The sequence below is a fragment of the Macrobrachium nipponense genome, chromosome 6 (genome assembly GCF_015104395.2).
Source record: "Macrobrachium nipponense isolate FS-2020 chromosome 6, ASM1510439v2, whole genome shotgun sequence".
In the NCBI taxonomy this organism is placed as follows: Eukaryota; Metazoa; Arthropoda; class Malacostraca; order Decapoda; family Palaemonidae; genus Macrobrachium; species Macrobrachium nipponense.
Window position 1 is genome coordinate 114,802,888 of NC_061108.1, and position 12,562 is coordinate 114,815,449.

Sequence of the window (12,562 nt, forward strand, 5' to 3'; positions counted from 1 at the left end):
TTTCCTGAAAAGGATCGTCGGCCTCTGTAAAAAATAGCCCTTTTATTCTGTGTCGCAGAAATAGCCTTTAGTTTAAACGATAGCGATGTCTTTTCCTTATCAGCATATACTATTTTTATAATCTTTCGATGTGCATCGAAATTATTGTCGGTATTTGGAAAGGAAAGTGGTGCTGAGTCACTGTCTAATGAGCAGATAATTTAAAATATTACGGACCTCCTTGGAGCCACTTTTGTCAACACGCGGTGGTATACATAGAGACTTGAGGGGGGGGGGGGGCGAGAGTTTGCAGGCAAAGCTATTCTCATTATTACTATTTCCTTTGGACTCCCATGGGATGGGATCCCCCCAAAAGATATGACGTATCAAGATAAGTAAATCAACAGATAAGGCGAAACGTGAAACTTAGAAAAGTGAAAATAAAATTAGGTAAATGAAATCTAATACACAACTCATGCACTGTGCCATAAAACCAGAAGAAGGTATATATATATACACCTAGGTCACTCATAACGTGATGTCATCTGATTATTTATGAAAGAAAAGATCGTCGGGTGTCGTGTGTTCGGGTTGCCAGTTGGTTGTTTTAGATCCATACCGGCCCCATTGGAGGGTGTTGAAAAGATCCAGGGGGCGGCTAAAAAAGAAAAAAAAAATGGGGGGGTTGGGGGGGTTGTTGGGAGGTGGTGTGGGAGAGGGCAGCAGGATCGCAACGAAACCATGGGAGAATTTTTTTATTTTACGAAAATGATAAGAAGAAATATAATTCACGATCACTTAGTGACAAGCACATTCATCCCTACAAAACCTTGAAGGTCAATCGGTTGCGAGTGAGGTGTCAGTCAGTCTTGATATTGCAAAAGTACGTTAGCTTATTATTGGTTAAGTTTCCTTTTTTGAAATTTACACTCTTCTTGTCTAAAGGCAGTTTGGAAAACTTTTGAAGAGTATAAGGGGCCTGGTGTAGGCCAGGCGGGCTTAGTACGTATTTACATACCGTTTGTGTGATCATGAGATTAACATTTGCATCATTGCACAATGCTGCAATTTGCGCGTCAAGCATCTTAAGATGGTATGTTTTATTCAGTTCCTCTATTAATGTTATTCGCTCTATTTTTTTTTTTTTATGATTTAGGTGATTGAAGCTTTACCCTTTAACTATGAAACAAAATACAACTGTTCCTTATATTTACATTTCTTTTACTTTTACATAACAAAAAATCATATTGTATCTGTTGCGAGTCTTCAGGTGTAGTTCTTGCTGATAAGAATTTCTACTTCAGTGTATGAAACGGTTATGAGGAAGAGGCGTCGTTATCCAGGCACACTGGCCCAGCAGTTCGAAGGACGAGTGCAACTATACTCGGTTTTTTTTCATCTGTCCATCCGCCTGTTGTGTTTGCGTATGGTAACACTGCGTCCTGGGCTTTAGATAGTTACATTCAGCTTACATTCAACAATAATAACTATCCTATTTCGAAAATTAACGGTGTAATTCGCATACAGTAAATTATCAAAACACTTTTCAGTTGCAAATGTACACCCAGATATCCTTTTATTTACCTAAAACTTACACATAGCGTAACTATTTAAAGCCCGGGACGTAGTTTTACCATACAAAAACACCACAGGCGGATGGACAGATGGAAAAAAACTGAGTATAGGATGGTAGTCTCATTTTGTTCATCTCATTTAGTCACAGGAAAATTGCAACAGTTAGCACTAATTCCTCCACCCCTTCAAATACACTGCACTAATTCCTCCACCCCTTCAAATACGCTAAGCACTAATTCCTCCACCCCTTCAAATACGCTAACTTTCAACTTAGCAACGAAAGAAGCCATATAAGTTTGCATAGCGCGGTGGACAGACAGCATATTACTATTCTATTTTATTTTTGTCATCGAGTCAATCAAAATTCACATTGATTTTTATAGTGAGCAAGGAAAGGATAAGTTAAGGTGTACTGTATTTGTTAATCCGTAGCCAGTGCAAGGAGGTTGAGCCGGAGACATTGTATACGTCCCGGAGTAATAGCTACGCCATGTCGAGCGCTGTAGGCTTTACGTAAGATTCTTTACAGCGCCCCCCACCTCCCCCCTTAGCTACATACAACCTCCGTCATTCCTTTGACTATACCCCTATATCATATTCTCTGTTGAAACTGGGCCTGTCCATGTCCTAACCCACGGAAATGTCGCTTGAGATCTTCCTCCTTCGTAACAGAGACAAAGATATTTTCCTTTCAAGTCTGCTGTGCTTTTTCGCAGAACTTTCAATATATAAATATATCTATATATACGTATATATATGTATTATACATATATATTGTAATTTCTGCGGAAAAGCAGAGCAATTTTGAAAGGAAAATATATTTTTCTCTCTTACGAAGGTGGAAGATCTCAAGCGACATTTCCGTGGGGTAGGTCATGAACAGGACCCGTTTTGACAGTACTCAACGAACAATGCCGAGAAAATCTTCAATGCAACTGAACCATTGTGATTCCAATGGCTTCCAAACTTATGCTTTACTGATATATATATATATATATATATATATATATATATATATATATATATATATATGTATGTATGTATATATATACAGTGCCTGTACAAATTCCATTAAAAATTTATGAAAAAGCTTTTTAACGCGAGGGACGTTGTGTCGAGTAGCTTGTTGAAATCTCCCAGACGATCAGGAACGTCTAAAAACCTGAGACAATGTTTATACTTTCGCTAGACCTAAGATGATATTCTCACCTCGACTACACGAAAATTAGTGGAACCTTACGACTCTTGATGACACACCAGAAACGCTAAGATGAAATCAAGCAGCCCATCAGGGATCTCTTATTTCATTTTTCCCCAAGATTACAAGACAATCAAGAAATGTTGAAAGATAGCAAAATCTATGCACGAAGGCAAATGAATGTCCCATTGTCAACACACACACACACACACACACACACACACACACACACCACACACATTATATATATATATATATTATATTATATATATATATATATATATATATATATATATATATATATATATATAATATATATATATATATATATGAGTCATCACACATTACCGTGATTCATATACATACATCGAGCTACAAATGTCCTTTAATATCTAATTCGCTTTACCTCGGAATTAATATATTAATATATATGTTAACCGAAGGGGAATTTTTTTAGTCGATAAGAAATTTGCGGTGTGGTATAAAGCTTCACTGTGCGTCCTGAATTTGTTGGGTTCGAGGGTTCGCTCCCGTGAGCCGACAAATTTCTTATCGACTTAAAATTACATATACACATAGGCGTGTATACACACACACGCACACACACACACACACATATATATATATATATATATATGTGTGTGTGTGTGTGTGCGTGTGTGTGTATACACGCCTATACATACATACTATATATGTGTCTAATTAATTTTAAAATGACTGGAGAAACAGTATTTACACAATCCAAATATGGCCTAAATTTGATATCCAATACATTCCATTTTTGTAACATAAAATCGAAAGACATTAAGATGAAAACTCGGTGGTATACAAGTTAAGGTAAAACATTAAGATATGAATGACACTATGTAAACCTTTTATATAAGCAGCCATCTCCTGCTTTGGCCATCTTATTTTATTTATTTATTTATTTATTTATTATATATATATATATATATATAAATATATATATATATATATATGTATATATATATATATACACACACATATATATATATATATATATATATATATATATATATATATATATATATATATATATATATTTTTTATTACTCACGTCAACTTTCTATATCCTGCAGAGAGCCTTATTGTATACCATCGCCTTCCCCTCCTTCTATCTTATCTTTATTTACCATCATATTCTGCACCAGGATATTGATCCATATGCTATCTATGCCCCGATTTATCAGTTCAGGAAAATCAGATAGCAGCATGACAATAAGATATACGCTTGTCTCGTTACGCTAAAATGGGATCGTTAGAATAATGTTTTATTTTCTGGTTGAAAATGCAGGCTCCGCTTGTTTGACAGTGTTATAATTATGACTATTTTTTTAATCAGCAGTTATATAAAATAGTGAAAAGTTTCATTGATTGGGCCATTTATTTCTTAGAGACAACAAATTAATACCCCATTCATATGCCGTAATATTTGGCCGACTGTCAAAATTAGAATAATGATTTGCACGGGAAATTTTCCACTGGCTTCTTGGAAAGAGTTCAGATCTTATAAGATAATTCACTACATTTATCGTTTCCAGTCTTTTGTTTTTCATTGGTAACGTAAGATCGCAAATATAAAAAAGTAAATGAAATCAAAGATAGGCTTGCGAAGTCCTTGTCACGAACTCATACAACATTGCTCGCCTGTGTCTGACTCTCCCTAAATATTGTTATATATGTTTGAATATATTTTTAACCAAGGTTCCTGTTGAACTGTCAAATATCTGAACAGGAAATTTTTCGATAAACATTGTGTGCCCTTTAATAGTCGGTTAGTCTCCGTAATAAATCAAACCTGAAGTATGCGGTTCATTCATTCCTGTTCAATGGGAGTTTACTCTGTCAAAAGCATTTGATAGATTAAACCACCCGAAGCTGCATAAGAGAGGCACGCCTCTGTTATGTGTTTAATTGGCATTTTATGTTGCTGGTTCTCTACACAGTAATTCTGTGTCATATGGGGTAACGTCAATGAAACAACTATAAACAACTTCTGTTACGCCGACGATATGGTTCTGATTCCCCCATAAATGCAAGGTCACCAACGACTCATCGACACTTGCCTCTAATATGCAAAGGAATTTGATATCCTATACAACGAAACCAAGACCCAGTGCATGTCGCTGCTCCCGAGATCGCTTAAGCATATTGCAGAACCACAAATTTTCCTCGGAAATCATCGGCTGGAATTCGTGCACGAATTTCCGTATTTGGGTCACATTATCACGGACGACCTAAAAGATACGGTAGACATTTAACAGAGGCGTCATAAACTATGTGCAGCTGGCAACATGATTGCAAGGAGGTTTGTCTTCTGTCACCGAGACTTGAAACTGCTGCTCTTCCACTCGTATTGCTACAGTGTCTATGGGTGCTCCCTATGGACGAACTACACTACACCCGAGAGAACATGAGCCGTATCACTGTTGTTCACAATGACATTTTGAGACGCCTCACAAACACTTCTCGCTACCACTCCGTCACACAGATGTTCACAGAAAACCACCTGGATGATTTAAAAATCATTGTAAGGCGAACAATGTCCAGTCTGATCATCCGACTGTAAAACAAAAGCAATTCGCTCATACAAAGCATCCTAAGGAGTGAGGCCAGAAGGAGATCTCAATTGTGGGGAAGATGGGAAAGTGAGGCATTTGTTCCCTAAATGACTTCATCTCTGTTTTTGCAAAATGTCATCTGCAGACTCTGTCATTATTATTGTATTGCTATGATTATTGTTATTACTGGTATTTTCCTTATTTCATTATTACTGTGATTATATTCAATATAGTTTTTACATTCAATGTTTTAACTACTCTCAATTTTATTACGGTTATGACCATTATTTTGATTACCATCATTTTTACTACCTCAGCAAGTGTGGATATTCCCGATTAATCTTTTTTTATCATGTTATCTTATGTATCTAGACTGTATGTTATTGTCTATTCTTTGTATATTCTATGTATATATGGTCTTGAGCTGATAATATGTGAAAAGAGAAAAATGGCAGTATATGAGGATTAATCAGCATTGAAGTTAAGATTATCGTGAATTATGCCAAATTTCCTGTAATAAAACCTGATAAGATAGTAACGACAGTAATTTTCTCGTAATAAGTATAATGCTTTCATGTTAGGTACTGCTGGCCAGTAGTCTCCTGTGATCATTTGTGATGCATGGTTACGGGGATCGCCACTTCATACCAAAAACGAATATACAGAACCTTTCAACAGATCCGTTGCTCTTATAATCCTTTATTTTTTTATTATTTATTTATTTCAATTTTGTTTGCTCTTTCATCCTGTCTTTGAGCTTTCCTCCTATCCTCAGTCTTCACCTATGATTTCTTTTATTTATTTGCTTTTACAGTCTTAATTGATTCCTGTTTGTTTTCATTCTCTGTATTTGCAATTCAAAGAATATCACCAAATACACAATTCATAAAATGGCGTCTTAAAGAAGTATCTCCCCCTTTCAATTATGTTTTGCTAGGTGGTGACCATGTGACTTGATGTTCACATAAATTACGCTACACCCTAGACTATACCATGGTTTTTTTTCACTCTTGAGCCTGAGGGAGGTACACCTAAAAACAGTTTCTTATGCTTGCTGGTGCGTAATTGTACTTATTGTCGTTTGTTACCAGTCATAAAATATATTTATTCCTGTTGCATATATTTAATTTAACCATTCGTTCTTCTATAGTTGTTACGTTGTCATTCTGTTTATCTGTTCATACGTGGTCATTCATATCTGCAAAAGCTTACTGGAGAAAGCTCATTGCTTGCCTTGTTCCACAATTACTCCTATTTACCGATCTATCATTTTTCTCTGCGCTGAATGACCTCATAGGTCCCAGTGCTTGGCCGTTTGCCTAAATTCTATATACAATTTAATTCAATTACTTTTCCCTTCTGCACCCGAGAACCTGTTCCCAGCCGGCTCTTTGCTCCTCCCACCGGCCAGGTGCTGCCGTCTTCTCTCGGGCTGTGAGAAATCAATACGCAAGAGAAAATGAATCAAGAAAGAGTAACGACACAAAATGTCGTCAGGAGAACAGGGAAGAGTCAGTCACGTGCAGTCCTCCCGCAGGAGACTGAAGTATTGATCAAAGACGTTTTCCACTTGTTGGCATTCACGAGAGTCTCGCCTCATGTACTCGTAAGTCTGGCTATCTATCTATCTATCTATCGATCTGTCTATTTACTCTCCGCTCTTTGCTCGGCAGTATTGTCCTTGATTCGCCCTCGCGTATGTTCAGGACTGAATGAAAGCATGTCCTTTTTATTTTGCTTGGCGCCCACGCTTATCTAGCGCACGCTATGTATGGGCATTGAAAATGTCACAGAAGTGAACGTTTGGTAGTTTGGTATTTGAATAAATAACACAGAAGTGAGCTCCCATATACTATATATATATAGATATATATTATATATATATATATATAGTATATATATATATATATATATGTATATATATATATATATATATATATATATATATATATATATATATATATATATATATATATATATATATATATATATATATACAGTATGTGTAGAGTAGATAGATAGATAGATAGTGATATAGATATAATATATATATATATATATATATATATTTATATATATATGGTTGTAATGTTATTTAGATAAGAGATAAATCTCCAAAAATAGTGCAGTAAAAATTATTAAAACCTTGACCTTAAGGCTAGAATATTGATAGGAAGTTTACCCACAGAAACTTTTTTTTTAACAAGCATAATTAAGAATAGGTAGTTGAAAAGGGTTGGAAAGTTGCAAAAGACTGTTGTGACGATCTGTCTACCATATATGGTATAATTTCCATTTAATATTAACGACTTTTACATTATCTCCTTTTGAGCTTCATTCTCTAGTAAGTTCCCTGTATGGAAATTAATATTTTATTTTTTTATCCCCCTTAATCTCTGTCCGAAATTGTACTTTATATATATATATATATATATATATATATATATATATATATATATATATATATATATATATACATATATATTATATATTTTCCCCATTTTGCCACTCGGTTGAAAGAAAAGCTCGTAAAAAATCCATCGCCAGGCATGCCTTTTTTATCTCTCTCTCTCTCTCTCTCTCTCTCTCTCTTTGATCTGCGTTTCTCTCGCTTTGTTTGTCTTGCCGCCTGCCCGTACTTTACATAAGCAGCTGGCGTCGGAAACCAAAAGCCGAGAATTAAGGCAGAAACCGCCGGAGGGCAAAACAAAGCTAATAAAAGAGGTCAATGGGAGAAAGTCTCCTAAAACGCGCCCCAAACCTCATCCAGCTCGAAGCTCGAGCGCCTCAGTGGCGTAGTTGGTTTGGTGTTTGCTTCTCACCTTGGTGGTCGCTGGTTCGGTTCTCGGCCATTCCATTGAGGAGTGAGAGATGTGTATTTCTGGTGATAGAAGTTCACTCTCGACGTGGTTCGGAAGTCACGTAAAGCCGTTGGTCCCGTTGCTGAATAACCACTGGTTCCATGCAATGTAAAAACACCATACAAACAAACAAACAGCTCGAAGCTCTTGGTATCTGCAGGGCTGCCCCCTTGTCCCCTGCCCTTGTGCCTCACGTGCAGCCTGTAGACCATTACCTGACGACTTTGGAGTGATTTCCCTTCCTTCGTTGGTGCCTTTTAAGAAGCGGAACCCAGCGGCAAAAGACGGTAATGTATAGGTGTAGTTGACAGTCACTTTTTCCCTTCTTTGTGCTTGTGTGATCATTCATAGCTACCCCTTAGTAAACCGCCCCCCCAACCCCGAGCCGTGCTTCCCTGTTCTAACATGACAGAATATTCTATCAGGAATCCGGTTGCAATTTCAGATGAAACAGAGTTCGCACATATGCCAAGACCATCAGATTCACAACGTACCAAATTCACCTACTCACAATCGGTGTCCTATAGCAAATATTGTCTCTTTTGAAAGGAAAGGATGCAAAAAGAATTTTTTTCATGAAGCCACAACCACCCAAGATGGTACTGCCGAAGATGTAGCAGACGAGAAATCAGCCTTAGGTATCGATCTTTCTGATGTGCATGCTAAAATGAAAGACAAATACAGAGATAGTCAGGTTTATTTAAAGAAAAAATATAAATAAAAATGAGTTACAACTTAGTATATAACTGTTAAAGGAAGTCAGTCAGTGGACAGAAAATTAAACTGATTGACCTAAGTTCGGTAAGTCCAAGATGTTTTAGACACGAGAATCAGTTTAGATACTCGGAAAATTCATCATACAATTAGTAAGAGAAATAGTGCCCGACATTGGTGTTAATATAAACGCATTATTTAAGATCGTTTATAGTTTTAGGAGAAGAGCAATTTGAGATGTATACATTTAAAGTACAAGAAGTGCCAGAGACTTTGTTGGCAAGAGTCTGTGGTTGTGTTGCTCACTATCAAGAAAGATGCAGAAGGGAACAAAGCAGCTTATCTCAGACTTCAGTTGGTATAGCGCTTGATAATTGCCAAGTGATGAACTTACATAATAAAAAAAATACATTAAAACAAAATCATCAGAGAAAAAGCCTAAAGGAACAAGAGAGTTGCAGATGAATGACAGACCTGTTTCATTCCCCTGGCTTATTGGCAGAGTTGCTCCACCTTAAAACGTCGTTAACGTATAAAAAGTCTAAAAAAAGCGCTTATAGACAGGTACACGAGAAGAATCTGCACAGTTTTTTTTTTTTTTTTTTCATCCCCAATACTTCTGTCAGAGAACAGCATCTCTTCTTGTGAATGTAGATTTTAAAGAGGATTCTCCAAATATTTAATACTCGTATACTTTCTTCACGGGAGTTTCATCACTGGACTAGCAGATAGAGCCTATAATGCGTAACATAGAATATCTTTATATCATACAGAAATGAACAAAAACAGAAGCCTAGACAGGCGAAACGGCGTAATCGTAAAAACACACAGAGGCAAATCTTTTTTTCAGGAAATGACTTGAATCCTCCTCGTATAGCTAGTTACATTCCCACAAGGTCTAGAGCTAGACCTTGCATTCCTAAGTGGTGCCCACGAGTACCTCGCATTGCCGAGTATACAAATACGATAATGCTCTTATGTTTCTACATTTGGTCACCATGGTAGTTGCTAGGAGAATCTCAAGAGAACGACAATTGCCGGGAAAACCGACAAATTCAATAGTATAGTCATATTTGTTACTAGTATAAGGCTTCTGCTATGGCACGAAAAAGGTTTCATATTTCTACTGAAAGACGTTCCCTCGTGTCCTGGTTGCCCGTTAGAGAAATTGCCAGGACGTTCCACCTTGCCTTCGCCCCGCGTTCCATTTTAAGGTTGATTTCGAACATTTTAGGTCCTGGTGGTTGAAAACTCAGGCGACAGGTCGTTACTGAATTCGATCGGTGAAAAATACGAGAATTCTGAAAGTGATTTCATGAAGAGGTAATTATATTTATTTAGGTGATTTTTTGTGGTCCTTTGCATGAGAATGCGTAATGTTTTTACCAACTAAATATTTCCCCATTCTTGTTCACCATCATGAGCTACGACTTATTGAGACCTAGAATACTATTTTATTTAATTCCTTGTTACCAGAAAGAGTCGAGATGAATTTGGTGCATTAACTAGAGTGGGTAAACTCGTGGCAGACATTAGCATTCACCTACCAGTTTAACGACTAATCAAAACCGGAATGTGACAGGTCCTCTCGATATACGAAAAGCTGCTTGTATACTGGAGTGTGAGCACAGAGATCTCGCAACTAGGTGATGCCTTTAAAATCTCTGCAGGACTAAAAATAGAATGTTCTTCTACTTGAGAGAGAGAGAGAGAGATTAAAAAAATGGAAACAACATAAAGAAAAGAACGAATCAATTGACAAATGAATCATTTCACCCAGTGCCGGAAAAAAAAGCTTTTGAAAGGTTATATCACTGTATATATTGTAATCCATTGCCCGCGTTTGCTTCAGAATGCCATCAAACAATCGCTAGCAGAACTGCAAGCACGGGTTCAGCCCCGCACGTGCCTCTCCTTATTGATCCTCGGATCTTGACAGAGAAAGAGAAGAAAAGAGAGATGGATAGAAAAGAAGGTATTTGTTTTCTTTTTACAATGCTTAGTAGAGAGAGAGAGAGAGAGAGAGAGAGAACTATCCAGGTTTCTGATTACAATACTTCTGGAGAGTGAAACAGAGAAAACCTGAATATCTCGTTCACTTCATTGTATTATTGAGAGAGAATCCCGGCGTTTAGAGAGAAGAAGAATTTCTGGAGACCTTTGGAAACGTGTAATGATAACGCTGGTTCATAAAAGTATGCAGAAAGTGGTGTTTTTATATTCTGAAGAGCAGCACGGCAGGAAAAGGGAGATTTGTCGCTAGACGTTGAAGGATATTTCTATACGCATTCAAGGTCTAAGGCCTTTTATGTATTTCCAAATAAAGATCTCGATGGAAAATAATCGTGTCTTACACACCGTCTGTAGATGAAGATTCTCAACTCTATTATTTAAAGCAGTAATTTGTAGTTCCCCGTTTAATGACATAATTATCTAAGTTAACCTAACTCAAGCTAAACTAGACGAGTTTCGGCTAAAGTAGATTCACATCAACCATGCATTTGATGTCTAGGCCAGTCCCTTACGGCTCTCCTGATTGGCTGTTGATGATCCAATCACAGGGCTGGAAACTCTCAGTCTCTCTCGAGAGTTCACATGGGTAGGATCTATGTTCCACCTCTCCTGAGGGATACGTCTTTCAAAAGTATCCCTCAGGAGAGTTGGAACATACATCCTGCCCATGTGAACTCTCGAGAGAGACTGCGAGTTTCCAGCCCTGCGATTTGCTTATCAACAGCCAATCAGGAGCGTCGTAAGGGACTGGTCTAGACATCAAATGCACGGTTGATGTGAATCTACTATAGGAAAAATCAGGCAACGTCCACTTTTCATCTTGATAAGAATTAAAAGAAAATGTTTAGAATGATTCAAATTCTGTTCCTTTCACGACTTATTTTATACTTATTTACAGAAATATTAAACAGCCGTGGGAACACAGCATACCAGTGTTTCACGTTGACTTTTACAACACTCCGCGGTTACATACTTTAACACATGCGTAGCTTTGTCCATAATAAATACACAGCCTCTACGCACCATCGAACTTAGTGCCCCGGTGTTACTCTCGTGACATTTGTTTTTCCTGGACATCATCTTTTAGGAGACAATAGATGAATGATAGCAATACATTGTACGAGAAATATTATCCTTTTCTTGTACAATGCAGCTCTGTTGTACGAGAAAAAGATATTATTTGTAAGATATTTCCCCTACAGGAGAGCAACACATTATACTTTCCACTAATAAAACTGCTTTACCTACTTGAAGTTCTTGGGCGTAAGAAGTATTAACGGTCTAATATAAGTCGCCAGTGAGAGCACAGAGAAGGAACAGGTCATTGCACTTGTACACAATGCCCTAGAGAGTGACCATACATCAAACTTTTGCTGACTGCCAAAGCCCACTTTCCAGCCTCTATCCATACTCACGTTAGACTTGATTGAACTAGAGTGGCTACTAATTGACTAAGCAGGTAGGCCTGTACACCCCCTTAAACCCATTATTAATAGTTCTCATAAGCAGTACGAACGTGTCAGTGAAAATCAGTCAGGTCTGAGTAGGATATTAAAAGTGCTTATGGCTTGGGATACTAATACATTTATGTTTCTTGGGAGAGAGAATGTCCAGCAGAGAGCATTGGGTTCTTCGATTTC